This window comes from Callithrix jacchus, chromosome 6, assembly GCF_049354715.1.
Source record: "Callithrix jacchus isolate 240 chromosome 6, calJac240_pri, whole genome shotgun sequence".
Lineage (NCBI taxonomy): Eukaryota > Metazoa > Chordata > Mammalia > Primates > Cebidae > Callithrix > Callithrix jacchus.
The window spans coordinates 68,040,414-68,065,978 of NC_133507.1; the positions used below are offsets into that span (position 1 = coordinate 68,040,414).

General features: G+C 35.3%; 1 protein-coding gene across 32 annotated transcripts in view; it reads right to left on the reverse strand.

The window, feature by feature from the left end:
• Positions 1 to 25,565, reverse strand: part of SLC4A10 (solute carrier family 4 member 10) — a 422,038-nt gene that overhangs the window by 329,310 nt on the left and 67,163 nt on the right. The window lies entirely within an intron of this gene.

Below are 25,565 nucleotides of genomic sequence, written 5' to 3' on the forward strand. Positions count from 1 at the left end.
AGCCATCAAAAATGATGAGTTCATGTCATTTGTAGGGACATGGATGAATCTGGAGAACATCATTCTCAGCAAACTGACACAAGAACAGAAAATGAAATACTGCATATTTTCACTCATAGGTGGGTGACGAAAAATGAGAACTCATGGACACAGGGAAGGAAGTACCAAACACTGGGGTCTATTCAGGGGAAGAGGGGAGGGACAGTGGTGGGAAGAGCTGGAGAGAAATAGCCTGGGGAGAAATGCCAAATGTGGGTGAAGGGGAGGAAGGCAGCAAAACACACTGCCATGTGTGTACCTATGCAAATGTCTTGCATGTCTGCACATGTACCCCAAAACCTAAAATGCAATTAAAAAAAAAAAATGAAATGTTTGAGGTGACGGATATCCCAATTACCCTGATGTGATCCTTACAGTTGTGTGCTTGGATCAAAATAACAAATATATTCCAAAATATGTACAACTATTATATATCAATTGAAATTATTTTAATTTTTTAATAAAAATAAATAATAAATTAAATTAAAAATTAAAAAAGAATAAAGCAACAAATGAATAATAACTAAATAAAATCAATGTGCAGTAAAAAATATGGAATTTTAGCAACACTGCAATTGTACTTAAAGTGATAGTTATAAAAGCTAAATACAGGTTTTGTCTTTTTAAATTCTAACATAGACAGGTTCACAGATCATAAATAAATATGACTGTTAACAGCAAAAAACACCTAAAAGAAAAAATTAAATATTCTCAAAACTCATCCTTTATTTTTCAAAAGGACTCATATGTTATGGTTAAAAGCACAGGCTATGGACTACTAATTTCAAATCATGGTTTTTACCTTGGGCTCTGTATATATGCTTTCTGTCTCAGTTTTCTCAAATGTAAAATGATGATAACCTTAGTGGAATTGTTGTGCAAGGATTAAATGTCATTATTACATGTGAAGCAGGTAGTGTACTGCCTGTCATAGAGTAACTGCTGAATATATGTTTGCTACTATCTTTCTTAAAAAGATTGACTTGTGATAGTATAAGAAAAGAACTGTATTAAATAAAATTATAAAATAATTAAACAGAATCAGACACAAAATACATGGCTGAGCAGTAGTTTCCAAGATCTGAGGATAAGAGTGTAGACACTAAAGAGCTAGTAGAGCAGAACATGTTATAAAATTTCAGTGCTATAACATAGCTTTTATATTCCAATGCCTTTGGAGTTAAATACTGACTAAATCTTGGATTCACCAATTAGTAACCATGAGCAAGTTGCTTTAGCTTCCAGCCTTCAGTTTTCTCATCTGTAAAATACAGTTAATATTGTTTTTACCTCATAAAGTTATTTTGAAGGTTAAAAAGACAATATATATAAGGCAGTCAGCATAGTCTAGCATATATAAGTTCAATAAATGAATTTTTATTATTATTATCATCTTCACTATTCAGAGAAGAGCCAATGGATCATTTAAAAAATTGTTAAGCTAACTGTAGAAGAGAAAGTGCATAACGGAGGATGATCAATTTCTTCCCTTTTTCACATCCAATGGCCATTTCTCTATCCTCATTTTTCGCAACATTGGCAACATTTGCCTCAAAATCCTAGCCTACAGAAATTACTGAATAATTGTGATGGGTATACAAATGACCACCTAGTTACAAAATCCAGTAATCCCTTTTAAGTCTTATTTTCAACCTATCCAAAACCACCATCACCAGATAGTCAAAGACTCTCTATAGGTTTCCTAATCTAGTATTTGATAACCTCCATAACTGATTCTGACAGATCTTTCGAATATTATCAACCACTACTTACTTTTATTTGTCAGATACTATGCCTAAACCCAATAGCTCACCGTTCCCAATAATCATTCTGTGTTGTAAGGCCTCTAGCTTTGTTCATGCTATTACATCTGATCTCGGTTCAGATCTTAGTGCTGCCATTTAATAACCCTGGGACATTTTACCAGTTACAAAATTTCTGTGGACCTCAGTTTCCCTGTCAGTATAGTGTAGATAATAGCAGTATTTATCTACATAGTGTTTTTGGAAAAATTAGATGAACTAAAATTATAAGTGCTTAATTCATAAAGTGCCTCAAATGCAGGAAATAGGAAGTACTTAATAAACGTTCCTGTTTTTAGAATGCAGGCCTCCCTCCTTCATCTCCATGATTTTAAAACCTATTTATCCATTAAAATTTAACAAAGAACATCTTCCATGAAACCTTCCTTAATTACATGCTTTTGGTTTTACCTCCCTTTCTCACAGCTCTTTTTTTTTTTTTTTTTAATTGTATTTGGGCTCTGGGTTACATGTGCATGTCCTGCATCCTGCAGGATTGATGCATAGGTATATACGTACCACTGTAGTTTGCTGTCTCCATTCCCCCCTCCCCAACCCCGTCACCTACATCAGGCATTTCTCCTGGTGTTATCCTTCCCCATCCTCTCCTCCCCACTGCAGTCCTCCGCTCGGCTCCTCTCCACCCTCCCCGCGCACCTAGCCCTGTGAGTGTTGTTCCCTTCCCTGTGCCCAAGTGATCTCATTGTTCATCAACTGCCTATGAGTGAAAACATGTGGTGTTTGGTTTTTTATTCTTGTGTCAGTTGGCTGAAAATGATGGTTTCTAGGTACATCCATGTCTTTACAAAGGACACAAACCCATCACTTTTTAAGGCTGATAGTATTCCATGGTGTATATGTGCCACATTTTTCTTTTGTCCCTGTAACTTTAACTTCCTGACTACTCTGAAACATTTTCACTTTCTTTTAGGCTTACTCTTGTTTTTCACTTAAGGCAAAGCATATGTATGATTCACTTTCATATTATCCCATCACACCTAATAAATATATTGGCAAGATTTAAACTTAATATGTCCTTAAACTATGTTGTGAATCATTAAAAATGTCTGTTGAGGGGGCTAGGGGAGGGACAGTGGGGAGTGGGGAGATTGGGGAGAGATAATATGGAGAGAAATGCCAGATATAGGTGACAGGGGAGATGGAGGCAAGAAACTACCTTGTCATTTATGTACTTATGCAACAATCCTGCATGATCTGCACATGTACCCCAGAAACTAAAGTACAATTTTTTTAAAAAGGCATTTTTCAGGCCACTAAAATTACCTTTCTATGTTGGATGGCTATTTCAAAACTCAAACATATTTCTCTTGTTTGAGTCACCTTTAAGCTATTCTTACAGTAAATAAAAGAATAATTTCAAAGATGACTCAAACAAGAGAAATATAATAAATGTCAGGTAGCCATATAGCTACTATCACTAAACATTTGTTCCATTGAATTATTGTTCTCTTTAGTGTTTATAGTTGTAGAATGTAGGAATTAGCCTATTAAGATGCTCTTAAATTTAATGAAAGAATGCTTCTTAAGCCTGACTGTAAATAGAGTTATAATAATTTTAAATACCTTTAATCTTGAGAAGATATTCTATAAAAATAGCCTAAGGAATGAGAGCACAAAGATGTAAGTGCAATAATGATTATGGCAACAGAATTTGTAACAGCAAAAAATTGGGAAGCCTCTAAATGCTAATCAATAAATGTTTTGTTAAACATAAATGATTATAAATATGTTGGTTAAAGTATTCAAAGAACTACAGATAAGAGTTGATATCAGTGTAATTTTAGACTGAGGGGATGACCAAGGAGAATTTGTCTCTAAAATCATACCTCCTGAAGGACAAAAATGCAACAGTATGCAAAAATTTGAGAAAATAAAATTTTTAAATTATTCTTCTTTCTTTCCTTTCAAGAACTACTAGAATTGGGTATATAAGAGTAAATTAAGTGGTATGAATGAAACATGAGTAAAAAAAGTTGATTTGTAAATAATATTTAAAATTAATGCTAATTACACGTTTGTTAAAAATCAGTTTCAGTCCATGGCACGAGACAGAAAACTTCAGAAACACAGAACAAAGGAAGAAAAAACCCATTTTCACCTTTATTCAATTGACTCTAGAGATATTTAATTTTTCTCTGTATTGTAAAGTTATAATATTTATCCATTCAATAGTTTGTTGAACTCCAAGTATCCTTGGAGGAAAAGAAGTAATTACTACATCATATTCAGATATACAAATATTTATGCTTAGTCACAATTTCACATTCAGTCTTTTTTGTTTATATATACATGGAAAATTAAATTGAGTAATGAAATTTAGCTTAAGGTCCTAATAACTTTGACTATGAAACACAAAGATATAAAAAAAATTCAATGTTGACATGCTAAGAATTTTTAAATAATCTATCTCAATATCGTTAACATCTGGCAATAATTTTAAACTAAAATAATAATGACCGAAGGGGATGTGTTAATATTTCTTCCAAAGATAATTCTGCAAATTTATCTTTTGTTGACTGATGCTTACCATTTGAATTTAAAACTGGTTTAAGGTTTAAAGCCTGTTTTAAATTAATTAGGTGAACTAGCAACTGTTCAAACAATATAAATAAAACAAGAATCTGAATTATTCTGTCCATTAGCCTCAAACAAAATAGGTTTTTATGCTCTTATGTTTCTCCTCTAAAGCCCTGATCCTTACCACATTAGGGAGTTTTTTCCTGTTACTTCTAAAGTAAATTCCTCTTTTTAAATATGTACAGTATATATAGAAACAGAATGGCTTTATTCCTTTTTTTAAAACAATCTGGTGTAGTTTTTGAATTTCATTCATTAAACATTTTATCGTGTTTCCACTTTAACATTGTGAGGTTTAAAGGAAGTAAAATATTGTCTTGGCCTTAGACAGAAAAAAGTATGTCTAGGGGGAAAAAATACCTATGCACAAACAAGTGAGTTGTACAGCCATGTTTTAAGGGAGTTAAGGTGTCTGAATCCTTGTGAAGGTCTTCCATCATTAATCTCTAAATTGAAATAATTTGTTCCTCTGACCTTACAATTTTGATTTATTTATAGTAAGCAACTATGATATCAGGTCATAAATAATAAATGATATGTTACAAAGTCACACATGTTCTCAATAAAATTATTGTAGAATAAAGGTAAAGTGACTAATAGAAGAAAAGAGGCTGTCTTCTGGAAAAGTCAGCTGTGTCTCAAGAGACCTCAATGATTGGCATTACTTTTGTAAATATACCAAGTTTTGAACAATTGTCTTAAAGTTTCACCCTAAGAAATACAATTTTGATTCTGCACTTCCATGTTTACTACAGCATTATTCATAATGGCCATGATATTGAAACAACCTAAGCATACATGGATGTATAAATGGATAGAGAAAATGTGGCACATATAAACAATAGAATACTCTTTAGCCTTAAAAAAGAAGGAAATCCTGCCACTTGGGACAACATAAATAAACCTGAAGGGCATTTTTGCTAAGTAAAATAAGCCAAAAAAAGAGAAATGAATACTATACATATCACTTATATGTTGAATCTTAAAAAAAATGTGGAATTTGTAGAAACAGAGTAGAATGGTGGTTGCCAGAGGCTGAGGGGTAGGAAAAATGAGGAAATGTTTGTCAAATGGTACAAACTTTGATTTTTCATTTATTTGTTAATTAAACTCAATAGAAATGAAAGAACTAAAAGCCAGATATAGTCAAAATTGAAAAATGCTGCAAATCTTTGCTGGATGAGATCTTGTTACAAGCACAGTCAGCCCACAGATTTCTAGGAAGTAGACAACAGTTTACACCTGAAATTTCAGATTCATACTTTATCACTTTTAGTTTGTCATTTTGAGGATATTGTTGTTTGAGGGAATGCTAAAGAAGAGATTTGTTTTAAGTCAATATCTATAAAGTTTAAATTGTCTAAAATAAACAGTAGTTCTGGAATTCCTCACCAATGCATTTGCTCCAGGGTTTACCCAAGCTGTATAGAACAATACTGCCAGCAAACCACCAAGATGCTCCCTTTGCCTTAAAGTTTTGAAATTGTTTTGTTTGTTTAAGTTCTGGGGTACATGTGCAGATCTTGCAGAACTGTTACATAGGTATACACAGGCCATGGTGGTTTGCTGCCTCCACCCCCTCATCACCTACATTAGATATTTCTATCAATGTTATCTTTCCCTAATCTCCCCAACACCCACTATCCCTCCCCTAACCCTGCACCCCACAACAGACCCCATTGTGTGATGTTCCCCTCCCTGCGTCCATGTGTTCTCATTGCTCAACACCTGCCTATCAGTGAGAACATGCAGTGCTTGGTTTTCTGTTCTTGTGTCAGTTTGCTGAGAATGATGGTATCTAGATTCATCCATGTCTCTGCAAAGGACATTAACTCATCCTTTCTATGGCTGCGTAGTATTCCATAATGTACATGTGCCACATTTTATCTAATCTATCATTGATGGGCATATGGGTTGGTTAAGAAGTTTTGTAATTTAGGACCATCTAAACATATGTAAAAATTTAGGGCCATCTAAATGTATGTAATTTAGGGCCATCTAAATGTATGTAAAAATCATAACAGAATTTAAAGTAATGCCACTCGACCTTGCCTTTTTCTCCAGTTCTGGATCACACTTTCATCTGCCTTTGAAATAAAAGGGAACATGGCATTTATGAAACACTGCTTATTATTTCAATTTAAGCAACCTGAAAATAAATAACTGCCTTTTTACATTGTTAAAAACAATACCTTTTTTTTTTTTTTTTTTGCTTACCATGATTTGTTAATTTATCATATATGGCTGATAAGCCTGGTAACTCCTCTCCAGTACACCACAATGAAAAGTCAAATTGTAATGAAAATTGGTTTAGCAAATGTAGCATAAAACTTGGATGAATTAGTTAAGATTTAAACATTTGATTACATAAAGTAAAAATATCCCATCTATATCTAGGTAAGTCATCGGAGGTGTTAGATTGAGTGTTCAATGCCCTACATTGGACTTGACAAATCATGTCATCATTTGCCCTGTGACCTGCCTTTATCTATGCTGTCCTGGCTGCTGACAATTCCATCACCTAATTGAAGAGTCTTTCATTAGCAACATCAACACTCAAAATCATTTTATTAAACTATTTTAGGCTTTGAGTCATTTGGTCTCTTTAAAACAATATTTAATAATATGTGTTAGGTACTGACTTTAAGGTTCAGTTCTCTTAAAATACTTGGGTGAAACTCACAATAACAACATTCTATAATAATGCAGACAAGGAATACTACTCTTAAAATATATGCTCAACAATCAAAATTTCAGCCCATAGAAAAAGTTTGACAATGTTTAATAATCCTATATATTTTCTTTGAATAACTATCTAATTTTGTATTTCTAAATACCTACATAAAAATTTTTAATGTCTTAATAATGCTAGTTTGGAAAAAGGCAGGAAATCATATAATGATTCTAATTTGTGTAACCACATGTTTACAAGTCCCTCTCTTCTGGAGTGTTCTTTCCACAGGATCCACTGCCCTTTTTCTTTCTTTTCTTTAAGAAGAATTTGCCTAAGACCGACTCAAGATGGTGCAGTGAGAACAACCCAGAATTGAAGCTCTTGGTGAACGTGTGGAGGGTGAGTCAGGGCCGCATTTCCAGACAGATCTTTGTTGCCCACAGAATGGGAAAATTTCCAGGTATAAAAAAGACGAAGGACGCCAGGGCAGCGGTGTTGGATGGTGCAGCTGGCGGCCAGTGCAGCCAGCGGCCGACATGCAGCACAGTGGTGCTATACAGTGCTCCACACAAAGCACACTGGTCCAGGTGCCCTGTTGAACCAGCAATCTGAGACTTGAGAGAGCAAATTGGCATATGCATCTGATTGAACAAAACTTGGACAGTGAGCCAGGCCAGGAGATTCCAGGGAAACGGCGTTCGCTCCAGTGCAGTGGGACAAACAAAATGGCAATTCCAAACGCTCCAAGTGGAGAGGTTCACTGCAGGCACAGCTGAACCCAAGATGGTGCAGCTCGGTGGGGGAGGAGCGTCCACCATTACCGAGGCAATCCACCCCTACAGAGGTAAACTCTCATTACTGACTCATCCTGCCATTGCTGAGGCAACCCGCCACAACAGAGAGACTCCGCCACAGGGCGTAGCCCATGGCAGCAGGGCAGAGACCTCAGCAGCAGGGCAGAGCCTGCAGCAATAGGGCAGACCTCACACCAGCAGGGTGAAGGCTCGACAGGCAAATAGTGATTAAACTGCCTTTTAGCTGGGCAGGACAGCACAACAGACACTCATAAAGAAAGCCCCAACTTCCCGAGACAGAGGATCTGAGAAAAAAAAAGGTTTTTTGAGTTCTGCTGCAGCAGAATTAAACATAGCAGCCTAACAGACCCAAATGAACAAAAGAGATCACAGCTCAGCACTTGAGCTCCTATAAAGTACACACTGTCTCCTCAAGCAGCTCCCTAACCCCTCTATATCCAGAAGACTGACATTTGGCAGGCATCATTCTGGGACAAAGATAGCAGAAGAAGAAACTGGTAGCATCCCTCACTGTTCTGCAGCTGCTGTAGGTGCACCCCAGACAAGCAGGGCCTGGAGTGGACCTCAGCAGTCATACAGTGGTAAACTGTATACCACTTCTACCAGCGCTAAACTGGTAGAAGAAAAACCAGGTAAAAAAAATACTTCATCATCAACAATCTGGGTGTCCACTCAGAGACCCAATCGAAAAGTCATCAACTACTCAGACGACAGGTGGATAAATCCACAAACATGGGGAGAAACCAGTGCAAAAAAGAGGAAAACACCTGAAACCAGAACACCTCGCCTCCTACAAAGGACCAAAACTCCTCACCAGCAAGGGAACAAAGCTGGACAAGAAATGACTGTGATGAAATGTTGGAATTAGACTTCAGAAGGTGGATAATGAGAAACTTCTGTGAGCTAAAAGAACATGTTCTAAATCAATGCAAAGAAACTGAGAACCTTGAAAAAAGATTTGAGGAAATGATAACAAGAATGGATAACTTAGAGAGGAATATGAATGAATTGAAGGAGCTGGAAAGCACAACACGAGAACTTCACAAAGCATGCACAAGTTTCAACAGCCAAATTGACCAAGCAGAAGAAAGAATATCAGAAGTCGAAGATCAACTCAATGAAATAAAATGAGAAACCAACATTAGAGAAAAAAGTGCAAAAAGGAATGAACAAAGTCTCCAAGAAATGTGGGACCATGTGAAGAGGCCTAACCTACATTTGATAGGTGTACCAGAATGTGAAGAAGAGAATGAACCCAAGCTGGAAAATACTCTTCAGGATATTATCCAGGAAAATTTCCTCCATCCAGCAAGGCAGGCCAACACTCAAATGCAGGAAATACAGAGAACACCACAAAGATATTCTGCAAGAAGAGCCACCCCAAGGCACATAATCGTCAAATTCACCAGGGTTGAAATAAAGGAGAAAATACTAAGGGCAGCCAGAGACAGAGGTCAGGTAACCCACAAAGGGAAGCCCATCAGACTCCCAACAGATCTCTTGACAGAAACTTTATGAGAAAGAAGAGAGTGGGGGCCAATATTCAACATTCTTAAAGAAAAGAACTTTCAACCCAGAATTTCATATCCAGCCAAACTGAGATTCATAAGTGAAGGAAAAATAAAATCCTTTGTGAACAAGCAAATACTCAGAGATTTTGTCATCACCAGGCCTGCTTTACAAGAGCTCCTGAAAGAGGCATTACACATAGAAGGGAACAACCAGTAGCAGCCATTCCAAAATCACACTAAATGCTAAAGAACATCAACATAATGAAGAATCTACATCAAGTAATGGGCAAAACAACCAGCTAGTATCCAAAATGGCAGTATCAAATCCACACATAACAATACTAACCCTAAATGTAAATGGACTAAATGCACCAATCAAAAGACACACACTGGCAAATTGAATAAAAAAACAAAACCCATCAGTGTGCTGTATCCGGGAAACCCATCTCACATGAAAAGATACACAAAGGCACAAAATAAATGGATGAAGGAAGATTTACCAAGCAAATGGAGAGCAAAAAAAATCAGGAGTTGCAATTCTCATCTCTGATAAAATAGACTTTAAAGCAACAAAGATCAAAAGAGACAAAGAAGGACATTACATAATGGTAAAAGAATCAATACAACAAGAAAAGCTAATGATCCTAAACATATATGGACCAATACAGGAGCACCCAGATACATAAGGCAAGTTCTTAATGACTTACAAAGAGACTTACGCTCCCACACAATAATAGTGGGAAACTTTAACACTCCACTGTAACTATTAGACAGATCAACCAGACAAAAAATCAACAAGGATGTCCAGGGCTTGAACTCAGATCTGGAACAAGCAAACCTGATAGACATTTACAGAACTCTCCACCCCAAATCCACAGAATATACATTCTTCTCAGCACCACATCACACCTACTGTAAAATGGACCACATAATTGGAAGTAAAGCACTCCTCAGCAAATGCAAAACAACTGAAATCATAACAAACAGTCTCTCAGACCATACTGCAATCAAGTTAGAACTCAGAATTCAGAAACAAACCCAGAACCGCACAGCTTCATGTAAACTGAACAACTGGCTCTTGAATGTTGACTGGATAAACAATGAAATGAAGGCAGAAATAAAGAAGTTCTTCAAAACCAATGAGAACAAAGACACAACATGCCAAAATCTCTGGGACACATTTAAAGCAGTCTCTAGAGGAAAATATAGAGCAGTAAGTGCCCATATGAGGGGAGTGGAGAGATCAAAATTGACATTCTATCATTAAAATTGAAAGAGCTAGAGAAACAAGATAAAAAAACTCAAAACCTAGTAGAAGACAAGAAATAACTAAGATCAGAGCTGAACGGAAGGAGATAGAGACACGTAAAACACTTCAAAAAATCAATAAATCCAAGACCTGTTTTTGAAATGATCAACAAAATAGACCACTAGCCAGATTGATTAAAAAGAAAAGAGGGAACAACCAAATAGATGCAATAAAAAATGATAAAGGGAAAATCACCACAGATTCCACAGAAATTCAAACCATTATCAGAGAATATTACAAACAACTCTATGCACATAAACTAGTAAACCTGGAAGAAATGGATAAATTCCTGAACTCCTGTGTCCTCCCAAGCCTAAACCACGAGGAAGCTGAAACTACGAATAGACAAATAAGGTCAGAAGTCGAGGCAGCAATTAAAAGCCTACCACACAAAAAAAGCACAGGTCCAGATGGGTTCACAGCCGAATTCTACCAGACACACAAAGAGGAGCTGGTACCATTCCTTCTGAAACTATTCCAAATAATCCAAAAAGAGGGAATCCTTCCCAAATCATTTTATGAGACCAACATCATCCTGATACCAAAAGCCGGCAGAGACCCAACAACAAAAAAACTTCAGGCCAATATCCATGATGAACATAGATGCAAAAATCTTCAATAAAATATTGGCAAGCTGATTGCAACAGCAAATCAAAAAACTTATCCATCATGATCAAGTAAGATTCATTCCGGGGATGCAAGGCTGGTTCAATATATGCAAGTTTATAAACGTAATTCACCACATAAACAGAATCAAAAACAAAAACCACATGATTATCTCAATTGACGCAGAGAAGGCCTTTGACAAAATTCAACAGCCCTTCATGCTAAAAACCCTCAATAAACTTGGTATTGATGGAACGTATCTCAAAGTAGTAAAAGCTATTTATGACAAACCAACAGCCAATATCATACTGAATGGGCAAAAACTGGAAGCATTCCCTTTGAAATCCGGCACTAGACATGGATGCCCTCTCTCACCACTCCTATTCAATATAGTACTAGAAGTTCTAGCCAGAGCAATCAGGCAAGAATAAGAAATAAAGGGCATTCAAATAGGAAAAATGGAAGCCAAATTGTCTCTATTTGCAGACGACATGATAGTATACCTAGAAGACCCCATCGCCTCAGCCCAAAAACTCCTGAAACTGACCAGCAACTTCAGCAAAGTCTCAGGATATAAAATCAATGTACAAAAATCACAAGCATTCCTATACACCAATAAGAAACTTAAAGAAAGCCAAATCAAGAACAAACTGCCATTCACAATTGCTACAAAAAGAATAAGATAACTAGGAATACAACTCACAAGGAACGTAAGGGACCTCTTCAAGAAAAACTACAAACCACTGCTCAACAAAATAAGAGAGAACACAAACAGATGAAGAAACATTCCATGTTCAAGGTTAGGATGAATTAATATTGTGAAAATGGCTATACTGCCCAAAGTAATTTACAGAATAAACGCTATCCCCATCAAGCTATCATTGACTTTCTTCACAGAACTGGAAAAAACCACCATGAACTTCATATGGAACCAAAAGAGAGCCCACATAGTCAAGTCAATCCTAAGCAGAAAGAACACAGCGGGGGGCATCACACTACTGGATTTCAAACTATACTACAAGGCTACAGTAATCAAAACAGCATGGTACTGGTACCAAAACAGAGATATAGACCAATGGAACAGAACACAGGCATCAGAGGCAACACAACATATCTACAACCATACAATCTTTGATAAACCTGACAAACACAAGCAATTGGGAAAGGATTCCCTGTTTAATAAATGGTGTTGGAAAAACTGGCTAGCCATGTGCAGAAAGCAGAAACTGGACCTCTTCCTGACACCTTACACCAAAATTAACTCCAGATGGATTAAAGACTTAAACATAAGACTTGGCACCATAAATACCCAGAAGGAAATCTAGGCAAAACCATCCAGGACATAGAAGTAGGCATTGACTTCATGCACAAAACACCAAAAGCATTGGCAACAAAAGCCAAAATAGACAAATGGGACCTAATGAAACTCCGCAGCTTCTGCATGGCAAAAGAAACAGTCACTAGAGTGAATCGGCAACCAACAGAATGGGAAAAAAATTTTTGCAGTTTACCCATCTGACAAAGGGCTGATATCCAGAGTTTACAAAGAACTCAAACAGATTTACAAAAAAAAAACAAACAAGCCCATTCATAAATGGGCAAAGGATATGAACAGACACTTTACAAAAGAAGACATATATGAGGCCAACAATCATATGAAAAAATGCTCATCATCACTGGTCATTAGAGAGATGCAAATCAAAACCACATTGAGATACCATCTCACGCCAGTTAGAATGGCGATCATTAAAAAATCTGGAGACAACAGTTGCTGGAGAGGATGTGGAGAAAAAGGTACACTTTTACACTGTTGGTGGAAGTGTAAATCAGTCAACCATTGTGGAAGACAGTGTGGCGATTCCTCAAGGCCTTAGAAATAGAAATTCCATTTGACCCAGCAATCCCATTACTGGGTATATATCCAAAGGACTATAAATCATTCTACTATAAGGACACATGCACACGAATGTTCATTGCAGCACCGTTTACAATAGCAAAGACCTGGAACCAATCCAAATGCCCATCGATGATAGACTGGATTGGAAAAATGTGGCACATATACACCACGGAATATTATGCAGCAATCAGAAATGATGAGTTTGTGTTGTTTGTAGGGACATGGATGAATCTGGGGAACATCATTCTCAGCAAACTGACACAAGAACAGAAAATGAAATACCGCATATTCTCACTCATAGGCGGATGATGAAAAATGAGAACACATGGACACCGGGAGGGGAGTACTAAACACTGGGGTCTATTTGGGGGGAAAAGGGGAGGGCCAGCGGGGGGGAAACTGGGGAGGGATAGCCTGGGGAGAAATGCCAAATTTGGGTGAAGGGAGAAAGGAAGCAAAACACACTGCCATGTGTGTACCTATGCAACTGTCTTGCATGTTCTTGACATGTACTTCAAAACCTAAAATGCAATAAAAAAAATTTAAAAAAAAAGAAGGAAAGAAAGATAGATAGATAGATAGATCTAATTGGCTTTTATTAGCAATTGTAGAACTGGGCAATGTCTCCTTCTAGACAACAGAATGGGTATTCTGATGAGCTGAGCAGAGGGAGTTGGCTTGATGGTCAGAAAAGGGCTGAAGAAAGCAGAAATAAAAAACAAAAAGTGGGGGAAAAAAGAAGTAGAATTTGCTTTATCTTTTAAATAAAAATTTCCCCAAGTTCCCTAAATCTACATGACTAGTGTATCCTCTGAAGCTCCATATTATTAACCTCTTCATTTTACATGTAGCCTATACTACTTACATGGACACCTTTCTTTCTGTGTACGTGACCTCCTAATGCATAACATTTTATTTGAGCTTCTATTATGCCTGTTCACCACTTACAAATTTGTTTTATAACATTCATGTATGTTTTAACCTGTAAATTTCTCAAGAGAATGGATTTCTGATTTGCATATACAAACATTCAACAAATGTTTACTGAACAAAAGAATGGAAGGCTTGTCTTCTCTATGAGATTATCTCCTCTATAAGATTCTACCGTCTTTAGGGCAGAAACCATATTTTATGCTTCTTTAAAGTTATAGAATTGAGTGCATAAGAGCTCAATAATACTGATTTACTTTTAAAAATAATGACAATATTAATTTTTAATTTTTGTTGGTACACAGTAGTTGTATATATTTATGGGGTACCTGAGATGTTTTAATACAAGCACACAATTCAGAATAATCACATTTCAAAAAATGGGCTATTCATTCCATCAAGCTTTTATTTCATGTGTTACATACAATCCAATTATAATCTTCTAGTTATTTTTAAAGTACATTTAAATTATTTTGACTATAGTCATTCTGTTGTGCTGTCAAAAACTAGGTCTTATTTATTCTTTCTATCTTTTTGTACCCATTAAACATCACCACCCCCACCCCACTCCCCACCTACCCTTCCCAGCCTCAGATAACTATCCTTCTACTCTCTATCTCCACATGTTCAAGACAATATTAAATTTTATAGCCATGGGAACACAGTGTCTAATTTTCTAAATTAAATTCAAAACTTTCTCTAGGGAATACAACTGTTGGGTTAAATCTGTAAATGTGCTTTTGATTTTCTTGATGTACAATGAAAGTTTATACTTGTATTTCACTGTATCATATTTGACTGTAGAAATTAAAGCACAATTTAGAATATATGTATGTATCTATATGTACATATATAGTCTTTAGATGCATATGGAAATCAAATTAATATTCGTATTGTAGACATAATTTGGTTATCACCACTTTCAATTTTCTTTTTTTCTTACTATTGTTTTAGTTTAAATTTTGGGATACATGCCCAGGACACACAGGTTTGTTACACAGGTAAATGTGTGCCCAGGTGGTTTGCTGCAACTATCAACCCATCATCTAGGTATTAAGCCCAGCATGCATTAGCTAGTTTTCCTGATGCTCTCCCTCCCTCGACACCTTGCCGCAGGTCCCAGTGTGTTCCCCTTTTCATATCCATGTGTTCTCATTGTTCAGCTCTCACTTAAAAGTGAGAACATGTGGTTTTTGGTTTTCTGTTCCTGCGTTAGTTTAATGAGGAGGCTTCCAGCTTTATCCCTGTCCCTACAAAAGGCACGATCTTATTCCTTTTTATGGCTACATAGTATTCCAAAGTATATATATAACAAATTTTCTGTATCCAGTCTATCATTGGTGGGCATTTAGGTTGATTCTGTGTCTTTATTATTGTGAATAGTGCTGCAATGAACATATGCAGGCATATATCTTTATCAATAATTATTTGTATTCATTTGGGTACATAGCCAGAAATGGGATTGCTGGGTAAAACGATATTTCTGGTTCTCAGTCTTTAAGGAATCACCACACCATCTTCCACAATGGTTAAACTAATTTGCATTCTACTAAAAGTGTAAAAGCGTTCCTATATCTCTACAGCCTCGCCAGCATCTGTTTTTCCTTGACTTTTTAATAATCATTCTTCTGTCGGGCATGAGATGGTATCTCATTGTGGTTCTGATTTGCATTTCTCTAATTATCAGTGATGTTGAGCTTTTATTTATGTTTCTTGACCACATAAATGTCTTCTTTTGAGAAGTGTCTGTTCATGTCCTTTGCCCACTTTTTAATGGAGTTGTTTGGTTTTTTTCCCTTGTAAATTTCTTTAAGTTTCTCTGGATATTAGACTTTTGTTAGATGATTAGATTGCAAATTTTTTTCTCCTATTCTGTCAGATATCTGTTCACTCTGATGGCAGTTGCTTTTTTTGTGCAGAACAAGTTTAAATTTTAGTTTTATTAAAAAAAATTCTATGGTACTGATCCTAGATCTTTCAATATACAAATAGCACCTGCTATAGATAAAAGTACACCAAATAAGCAAGGTTCTATATGACTGAACTTAGGCACAGAACAGATGGATTGGGCAAGATCATACAATGTGATTTCAGAAGACACAGGAGAAATGCCAACAGTGCCTGAAATTTTCAGTATCAGCTATTATTCTGTAAGAACCCTGAATTATTTTACTGTGTTAAAAAGTTATGTATCTTAAGCTAAACTTTTAAATGCATTTTGAAAACTAGTATATGCCATGAATCTGCCATTTTATTTAGAGAACAGAATAGTTCTGAGGAGTCTGAGAGTCTGGTGTGTTCAGGGAAGAGTATGTCAAAAAGAGAATCTGAATGAAGAATGTTAATGAAAATGCACCAAAAGAAAAGGTGAAAGGTCAAAAGATATATTTGTTTTGCTTAACGATTTTTCCAAGAGCCTGCTGCACTTATTGCATTGTTGTCTTGCCCAATAAAGTGTTGATTTCACTAGTAAAAAATGTTGGTGCTCAAAAGCATTAATAGAAATTATAACATCTAGATAGATCTTATTTCTTTAAAGACTATGATTTCTAAATATTAATTACAGTATAAATTACATTAAGTACAGCCTCACTTAGTGACAGGGACATGTTATGAGAAATGTGTTCTTAGGCAATTTTGTCATGATGCAACATTACAGAGTGTACTTAAACCTGGAGGGGATAGCCTACAACACACCTATGCTATATGATATAACCTATTGCTCCTAACCTATAAACTTGTTCAGCATGCTACTGTACTGAATATTATATGCAACTGTAACACAATGGTAAGTATTTGTGAATCCAAATTTGTCAAATCATTAAAAAGGTACAGTAAAAATATATATAAATAGTGGTACACCTGTATAGGGCACTTGCTGTGAATGGAGCTCGCAGAACTGGAAGTTGCTGAGTCAGTGAGTGGTGAGTGAATGTGAAGGCCTAGGACATTATTGTATACTATACTGCTATAAACTTCATAAGCACACACAATACACTTAGGCTACAATAAATTTATTATTTGTTTGTTTGTTTGTTTGTTTATAGATAGAGTCTTGTTCTGTCATCAGGCTGGAGTGCAGTGGTGCAATCTTGGCTCACAGCAACCTCCACGTTCTGGGTTCAAGCAATTCCCCTACCTCAGCCTCCCAAGTAGCTGGAACTACAGGTGTGTGCCAATATGCCCAGCTAGTTTTTGTCTTTTAGTGGAGATACGGTTTCACATGTTGGCCAGGATGGTCTCACTCTCCTGACCTTGTGCCCCCAAAGTGCCAAGTTTACACGCGTGAGCCACTGCACCTGGCCAACCCTTTCTTTCTTAATCTTAGCTTACAATTTTATTTTACAAACATATCAATTTTTTTAACTTTTTGATTCTTTTGTAATAAAACTTAGCTTAAAACAGAAACACATTGTACAGCTGTACCAATATATTTTCAATCTTTATATCCTTATCCTATAATCTTGTTTCTGTTTTTAAAAACTTTTGTTCTTTTTTACTTTTTACTTTTTAGCAGGTGTGAGCCACTGCGCCCAACTAACCCTATCCTTCTTAACCTTAGCTTATAATTTTACTTTATAAACATTTTAATTTTTGAATTTTTTGATTCTTTTGTAGTAACACTTAGTTTAAAACACAAACACCTTGTACAGCTGTACCAATATATTTTTAATCTTTATATCCTTATCCTACAATCTTTTTTCTGTTTAAAAGTTTTTTTTCTTTGTTACTTTTTACATTTATTTTTAATTTTTTTTTTTGCTAAGAACTAAGGCACAAACACACACATTAGCCTAGGCCAAAACAGGGTCAGATCACCAAGACATTATCAGGTAACAGGAATTTTTCAGCTCCTTTACAATCTTATGGAACCACTGTGGTATATGCAGTCCTTTGATGACCAAAACATTTGTTATATGGTACATGACTGTAATAGAAAATCAATAATCTGTTGTAGGACAACCATTATACTTACTTTCATGATTTTCCCACTAATAAAAGCCAACTATTAAATTACATTAGCTAAATTGTGAATGTAAGCTTTTCTTTACTTGTAAGTGGAAGAATAAAGAAAGGATATAAAGGCACCAAAAGAGATGACTTTAATTAATTCCTGTCCAATATAAATGATATTCCTTAGCATTAAAAAAATATTTCTAAAAGAATATTTTGAAATACAGTATTAATTATAAAACTGTTTTACCTAACAAATTTAGAGAACAAACAAGTAAAATAACCTAATAGTTGTGTTCTTAACCATCAAACCTCAGGGAGTACTAATGCATCTCATACTCTACCCAAGAATGTATTTAGACTCCATTTGGAGTCTATAAAACTTTATAATCTTTGCATCAGAAAACATTTTTAATTATTCTACACCAAAAAAACTTAAAATATTCTTTCTTCAAGGTTATAAAATTACAATATTATAAAAGATGTCAAGAAGTTATTAAGTCAAATGATCCTGTCTCAGTAAAGATTTAACACCTAAACCTTCTAAAGCAGATCATTTTTCTACCCCATAAAGAGTTGTTTTTTATTTTTTTTGGTAACACTTTTAGTATGTTCTTTGAAATTTAAAAATGTCTAAGAAATTTTCTAAGTAATTCTTTTACTATAATTTAAGCCCATTTCCTTTTATTCTTATCACTGAACAAAACATATTTATGTTGTTATTTATGTGTGAACCTAGAAAGCTGAACATTACCTGCCATGTGTCTTAATGTGTAGACATTTATACTAGTCCATTCTCACACTACTATGAAGACATATCTGAGACTGGATAATTTATAAAGAAAGGAGGTTTAATTGACTCACAGTTCTGCATCGCTGGGGAGGCCTCAGAAAACCTACAATCATGGCAGAAGGCCCTCTTCCCAGGGTGGCAGGAATGTGAATGAGTACCAGCAGGGGAAATGCCAAACACTTATGAAACCATCAGTTCTCCACCCATTATCACAGACCATCATGGGGGAAACCACCCCCCATGATTCAATTACCTCCACCTGGTCCTGCCTTTGACACATGGGGAATATTACAATTCAAGCAGATCTGAGTAAGGACACAGAGCCAAATTGTATTAATATTGCTTAACAAATGTCCACAAGACAGTTTCTCTGAAAATAGTATGCAATAGAAAGAAAAACTAGTGAAATAAGGAAATGCTATATTTTTTATTGTTTTAATTGTTTTAATTGAGTTAATTATGTCAACTAAAATAAAAAACACCGGCTGAATTACTCTGATTGTTCTATTTTATAAATCCAAGACATTTTTTTAATTATACATTTTTCTAACTCCTGAAATAATACTTGTTTATTACAGAAAGCATAGAAAACACAAAAAGCACAGAGAAAAAAACCTCACCTGAAGTTTTAACACATTCAGAATGCCACTGCATATATTTTAATATTTTGTCCCTTCAATGTTTAAATACATACACAGAGTCATAGTATATTTTTTTCCACTTAGCAATTCATCATGCACATGTTCTGATACCTTTTTGAAAAGTCTTAAGGCTGGACATGATGGCTCATACCTGTAATCCCAGCCCTTTGGAAGGCCCATCACCTGAGGTTAGGAATTAAGACCAGCTTGGCCAACATGGCAAAACCCCATCTCTACTAAAAATTTAAAAATTAGCTGGGCATGGTGGTGAATGCCTGTAGTACAGCTATTCAGGAGGCTGAGGTAGGAGAATCGCTTAAACCTGGGAGGTAGAGGTTGCAGTGAGCCAAGATCATGCCACTGAACTTCAGCCTGGGCAACAGAGCACGACTCTACTTTTAAAAAAAAAAAGAAAAAAAAATTAATAACAAAAAAAAAATGGGCAACCAGCAGCCCTTGAGGGTGCTCTGACTATGGAGTAGCCATTCTCTTACACCTTTACTTTCTTAATAAACTTGCTGTTGCTTTGCAAATAAATAAGTAAAACAATTTTAAAAAGTCTTCTACATGTAATATCAATGGCAGGGCACCAATCTATCATAAAGGCATACATATTAATTAACCATCATGATTTCTAATATTTTTCTGCTGTAATCAATGCTGTAATATAACTCCCATATATAATTTTGCCTAGACTTCTCATAATTTGTTTCCTTTGAATGAATTACTGGAAGTAAAATTTATCTGACATAAGAAATTGATACTCCCCATACATATTGCCAAACTCTCCTTTACCGCCTCTATAGTTTGTTCATTTAGATAAATCAAAAATTCTCACTTGAGATCTTGTTAATTGATTAAAATATTAGTAAACTAAAAAAAGAGAGAAAGAATACCTAGACATTCAGCTTTTCAGCTGACCCCAGCCCCCAGCCAGTTCCAGATAACTGCAACCACACACGAGAACCCACAGTAACAGCCAAAAGCCATACAGATAAACCAAACCCAGATTGTGAAATGATGAGCAGATAAAATGCTTGTAAGCCATCAATTTTAGGGTGGTTTGTCATGCAGCAGTAGGTAAACAAAACAGCATCTCACTGAATTCAAATCCTGTAAAATTCCATTTATGTGTCACCATCACAATTTTAACACCTAAAAGTTGAATTTATTTGCCTTACCATTCAACTTCCACCTTGGAAGAGTTAACTTGCCTTTACCTGCAAAACTTACTATTCACATAAGCATAGAGCTTTAAAATCGTAATGTATATTCACTGACTTGATGATACACTAGAACTAAAGGATATTAGTAAATGTTAGAACAAAATAGTTCAATAGGCAAGTAAGTTTTTTAAACTCTGGATTAAATAAAATTATAAACATGTCTTTACTACTAGATTTCTCTGAGACTTTCCTATTGAGCTTGTTAAAATTTAAGAGAGGGATATAAAATAAATATATCCCAAACGTACTCAACATGGAATCCTTTTTCCAAAAAGTATTTGGTGGACCCAGTATTCTATAAAATACATTTTGGGACTGCCATATTTGAAAAATAGAAAAAGTGAGGATGAATTACATATTAAAGTCAAGAAAAAAGAGGAGAAGTCTGATTGTCCCTGAAGGTCTTCATTTTCTCAAAAGTCAAAATACATTTTTAAATGTATACTGTACTTTAATAAAAAAGTAGAGAAAATAAAAATATAAACTCAAAGCAGAGAGAAGGATAGATATGACGATACTAAGAACAAACAGCATGAAATTGTAGAGGATTATGTCACATAATTCCATGATCCCATTTTCCCTCAATTAGGTTTGCATTCCAGGAAGAAAAACACAAAAATTGAAAAGTGGAAGGAAGAGCCACAGTGATTACATCAGAAGGTTAAAATGTGAGAAAGCTTAGTATATTAGAAAAGAGAGTGTTTAAACAGGTCTAAATGTCCTGCAGATGAAACAAGGAGTTATATGTGGTCAGAAGGTGTTTAATTGAGTACAGTAACACCTTAGGGCAGGAATCATGTAAAGCTAAGGAACTTGTTCAGTGAGTATAGTAATATGAGGGCAAAGTTACTAAGTTTTTGACCTAAGAAATGGTTATCCATGTGTTGGAACATAGAAATTTAGGATTAAAAAATATATATTAATGAAAAGTATACTGAATTAAATTCAGAAGACCTAGAAGTATCTAGCCATGTTTCATTAGCTAAGTCACTTAATATTTCTGGCCTTGGATCCTCATCTCCAAAATGAATATCAACTGTATATTCCTGTCTGGTTCCAAAATTCTGTGAGTCTCTGATTCTAGCTGGATGAATGCCACATGATGATTAAGTTTTTAACAGTGCATGGCTGATGCAAAATTGTGATGATGAGGAATTATGAGTCATGAGCATAAATGTTTGCAGCCAACTGCCAGGAAATGAAGATTGAGAGTCCATTATGTTCTCTAGGTTAGTTATAAATGGATTCAGGTGGACAGTAAGTGATAATGAGAATTTGAAGTAAGTGGCATTGACTTCAAGCAAGATGAAAAAGAGAGAAGGTTGCCATTTGATATTCTTTAAATTACACTGGGTAAGCCAGTATCTCCTGTCTTCTTGCTGAACTTAGGAAAGTCAAGTTGAAGTTATGTCTCATTTATTGCTAAGTCATATTAATTTGTCCTTTAAGATGTTACTTGTATCTATCTCTTCCTCTGTAACTGCACTCTTATTACCATTGCCTGAGTTCTCATCCTCTCATCTAGGTTACTATGAAAGCCTTCTATTTGATCTCACTAACTCTAGCCTTTCCTCTAAAATTCATTCTGCAGACTGCCATTAAAAAAAAATTCCTTGTTCATTTCCTAATATATACATATATATAAATAATTCATTGTATGCAATTTATATATAATTTTTATTTATAAATTATACTTTAATAAAGCTGGAATAATACATTAATAAATGCATCAAAAATATTTCTTAAAACTTGCTTTCATTGCATTACCCCCTTATCCAAACCTATAATGACTCCCTCTGGCCATCCATATCAAGCTTAAAACTCTATCAGACTCTCAAGGCCTTCCATTATCTGACCTCATCCTACCTTTTCAGACTTTACTCCCATATTCTTTGACATAAACTAGCCATTCCAGTTCAGTACTTCCAACACAGGCCATCTTTCCCCCACCCACTGACCCACTTACCTCTCCTATTCGCTGTACACACAATGTTAATTCCCACCGCCATGGTTTTGCTGTATCTTCTACCTATTAGAAATACTTTATCCTATCCTGCTCATCTACTACAATCCTTTACATATACCAGCAGATGGCTTAAATTCCAGCTCATCTAAATATTTATTTACTATTATGAATGACCACTTCCAGGCACTACTTCTAACACTGGGGATCAAAGCAATCTTGCACTTAATAAGCTCACAGTCCAGTAGAGAAAATGAATAAGTGAATCAACAACTACAACACTCTGTGACCAGAACACATAGGGTTCTGTCAGAGCACAGAGAAGAAGCATTTGACCAGACATAGATAGTGGATCAAAAATGGTTTCCCAGATGAAGTGAACCTCAATCCAGGTCTTTATGGAAAATAAATACAAAGGGAAACACCATATGCAAAAGCATGACATATTTTAGTGGATTCAGAAAAATGAAAGTAATTCAAGGGATATAAAAAAATTGCATGTACACTTGTGAGAAGTGGCAAGGTGTAATGTTAGAAATATAGGCCAGGGCTAGAGTATTATAAAGTCCTAGGTGAAATGCTGAAGAGTTTGATTTTGACCCCAAAACAATGGGAAAAAGCTGAAGAATTTAAGCAGTAGAGTGACTACAAGTGACAAGACCTAGCCTTCAGGAAGAATATTCTGATAAAATAATGAATAAAAGAGAACTCAAAATAAAAGCAGAGAAGCCGATGGAATGGCAGTTTAATATACTATACACACACAGACATGTTGACCTACAATTGAGGTAAAAAATTAAAATAAATGCAGATTCCAGAGATTTAGGAAGCAGAAATGACAGCATATAGTGACTAATTCAACATGAGAAATTGAGGTAAAGAATCTTAAAAGGTAACCTGAGGAACACTAATTTCAATTCCTTCTTCCTATACTATTTACAGTTTATTACTTAGGACCCAGAACTTACATTTAATAATGTAATTTTGAATTTTTAATTTAATGTACACTGTTTCCACCTCCCTAAATTGACTGTACTATCATTGAGGGCAAGGACTAGGCTTCCATTTTTACTTTTTGCATCCTTCCCATCACTAAGTATGCTGCTAAGTACTTAACAAGTGTTAGTAAATATTTACTAAATACAAACATTTTGTGCTCCTTAAGAAAATATGATTTGCTACCTTTAACTATGGGCCAGCACTAAATGCATTTGCATACATTAAAAACAATAAGCTTTAAATAATTATTTGTTGAATAAAACAACCTAGAGTGCATGAGTCTTAAAATCTCCCTGTGCACAAAATATCCATGTCACTGAACACCAGAATGACTAAAACTTAAGACGGACAATTCCAAAGTCTAACAAGTACATGGAACAACTGGAATTCTCATAGATTACTGGTGAGAAAGTAAATTGATAAATACACTTTGGAAAACTGTTGGACAATAGGTACTAAGCTAAAATGCATTCACATTCTAACAATTTCATTCCTAGTTATATACCCAAAATAAAGGCTTCTCATGTCTATTAAAAAGAAATGTTCGAGAATGTTCATATTGGTTTCATTCATAACAGCCAAAAATGGAAATAATCCAATGTCCATTGATAGTAAAATAGGCAAATACATAAATTGTGGTAAGTTCATATAATAAAATACTATGTAGAACAAAGAGTAAACCACTCCATGAAAGAACACGGATGAATCTCACAGACATGATGATATGCAAAGGATGTCAGACACTAGAGTTCATACATATTACTTCAATGTATACGAAACTCAAGAAGAGGTAAAACTAATCTATGGTTATAGACATTGGAATAATGGTTATCTATTGGTGAAGAAGGTCATTGACTAGAAAAAGCATGGAAGAGTCTTTTAGAGTGTTAAAAAAGTTGTATGCCTTGATCAGAGTGATGGTTACATAGGCATATGTATATGTGAACATTTACATGTTGTACACATAAGATTAATGCACCTTGTTGTACATATAAGTCAATAAAAGTTTTTAAAATATCTGTGTCCTCTCTCACGTTGACACTAATAAAAACAACTTTTTCTCTACTTACTTAAAACCATTACTGAGGGGAACTGATGAGCATTCAGCTTCACATGTACAGTACTTATGCTCTATAAATAGTAAAAATTACATTTTTAAGGAGGCAAAGCATTTTTTTATCTCTTAGAAGATATTCATGAGTCTTCTGAGTTAAAATGCAATGCTCTATTCTTGTTTTGTACCTTGTCACCTCCCAACTTCCCAGACTTATTATCTAAGCCAATCACCCAGACTAGGACAGATTTGGGTCCTCAGAGGAATTCATTTGGGCCTAAAGGAAGTCAGGTTATAAGGAAAGATATATCTGTCTAAAATTAACATTTTAAATGCACAGCGATAAAAGATAAAAGCAAGAAAATGGGGAGGGTGAAAATAATGGGCAAAAAAAAGCCTCCTATTTAAGCTTTCAGAAGTTGACAGACCCCATGAGCACAGCAGATAAAGAAAGGAAGGGCCATGTGATTTCAGGATATACCTCTTGTCCTCCCTGTGGTCTATTATCTCATCTTGAAGTATCATTGTACTGACAGGGTAAGAATCATAGACAGAAATGTCCCATGTGCCATTGTGAAACTGTCCAGGTTCATTGTTGACCATGTCATTCACTAGCTGTGCCAAGTCTTGCTGCCACTTAACTCCCTATGTACCAGTTTTATCATATACAAAATAAATATAGTAATAGCACCTATCACATGACTTATTTTGAAGATTAAATAAGATAACTGATGTTAAGCCCTAAGATAAAGAC